Here is a 1765-nt window from a genome sequence, read left to right as displayed (position 1 = left end):
CATCTCTGCCGTAAGGGCTACAGGCAGCACCCTCAACTCGCCTTGCTCTGGCAGAGAAGTGTGCTCTTGCCTGCACTCAAAACTGACCTCTTCATTGGAATCTTTACATAGATTCTATTTTGATAGAGGCTCAGCCCCACTTGAGATTCAGAAAGTCTGCAATGGGATCAAAATTGTCCATGTAGGATACTGCTTAGTTAACAATCCCATGCCGAAAAATTTAATTTGAGGCCTCTGCACGCTTAACTAAAATCTTTTCGGCAACCAACTTATTTATAATATTTTGCAAATATGTTTGTAGCTCCATTTTATGGAGGGCAGCCATGAGTTTAAACATAGACGCTCCCTTCCCTTGCGTGCCCTTCCACCGGCGAAGCATCTGATAATGCTGTTCCATCAAGTCTCTTGGATTTTCATGTTCACAAATCTCGATGTCAGTTTCTTTAAGTCCGACCAACCTCATAAACATCTTCCAGTCTTTTTCTGGAATGCTATGTTCGAATGCAAAATAGATCTTCATGTCTGGAAACAACAAACAAACGAGAGGGAGGATTGTGTTTACGTTTCTGGAAGGCACGAGCAGCATCTGCCGTAACTGTTCCCGCCTCCCTCGAGGGCTGGGTGCCGGCCAGCGGGCACACGACGGACCAGAAGGAATGAGGTCTTGTGCCACCCCAGCAGACCCCGAAGAAGGGATGAGGCCCAGGGCCCCAGAGACAGTGGGCGGCCAAGTGGCTCTCCATATGCCTGTTGCCAGTGAACCTGGAAGAAGGGACCGAGGATTCCGGGAAAGTCGGAAGCTCAGTGGGGATGGAGAGCCTGCTGAGGTTGGCCTTGCCCCCTACACTCTGCTACACCCCGAGAGGCTGTCAGGCGGGCAGGGCCGAGAAGGCTGACGCCAGGGGTCGAGCCTTCTGAGACCCGGGGTGAGTTCTGTGGCCTCTTTGTGCTTCTGACTATCTTGTTTAAAATCTATAAAGTGAGGTGGTCTCGCAGAGCTGTTAGGACGAGATTATAAAAAGCGCCTGGAATGTAGCATGTGCTCAATAAAATCCTTATCCTTATACCACTAAAATCATGGTGTCGCAGCCAGCAGGGGCCTACCGATCTAGAGCTACCAGCCACTCACATCTTTTCCTTAACGACACGAACGTGTTGTAAAAACTCATAGTTGACAAGTGCCTATTTCCCCTGATGTCATTAGTGAATGTGAAAAAGTGACTCTCGGGCTACAGGAAATTTCCCCCAGGCTTCGTGTGGGCAGATGTTCCTCCGGAGAAATGAAGGCACGAGCCCTCGACATGCACGCCAAACCAGTAAGGCCTACCCCTAGACAGTCACTGTAGATGAAGCAGCCAGCTGACTCACCGTCATCGGAGAACGTGTTCTCCAGACTAAACATGCGTTTATATTCCTGCAGAGAAGAAAACAAAATTATTCCAGGAGAAATCTGTGTGGCCTCGCAGAGGAATCCCACCGAGACAGACCGTCACCTGGGTTCTCGTGGAGTGGCGGGTGGGGGCAAGTGGCCCCCATGAACATGAGAAGAACCGTCAGGCAGCCAGCAGGTGGTCCACGGGGAGGTCGCCCCATCCCCCCATGGATGGCAAGGAGCTCACAGTCCCCCTGGACACGGCCTGAGGACAACGCCGTGTTGCCATGGCTGCCTCTGCTCCAGATGGCAGGGTTCCTGGCCTTGGCTGCTCTGAGCGTGCCCCCCCGACTCCTTCCCAGGTCCAGGTCCCTGCTTCCCACTCCTGGGGGG

General features: G+C 52.2%; 1 long non-coding RNA gene across 1 annotated transcript; it reads right to left on the bottom strand.

Annotated features, from left to right (window-relative positions):
* Positions 1-298: 298 nt before the first annotated feature.
* Positions 299-1754, bottom strand: LOC111734530. The gene is made up of 2 exons (XR_002778478.1): positions 1369-1754; positions 299-522 (listed from the first exon to the last, which is right to left on the bottom strand). It is a non-coding gene; the product is annotated as an uncharacterized LOC111734530 (long non-coding RNA).
* Positions 1755-1765: the final 11 nt, after the last annotated feature.

The sequence above is a fragment of the Pteropus vampyrus genome, unplaced genomic scaffold (genome assembly GCF_000151845.1).
Source record: "Pteropus vampyrus isolate Shadow unplaced genomic scaffold, Pvam_2.0 Scaffold1686, whole genome shotgun sequence".
Classification (NCBI taxonomy): Eukaryota; Metazoa; Chordata; class Mammalia; order Chiroptera; family Pteropodidae; genus Pteropus; species Pteropus vampyrus.
The sequence above is the reverse complement of the archived record's forward strand: the minus strand, read 5'-3'. Positions and strand labels throughout refer to the sequence as shown.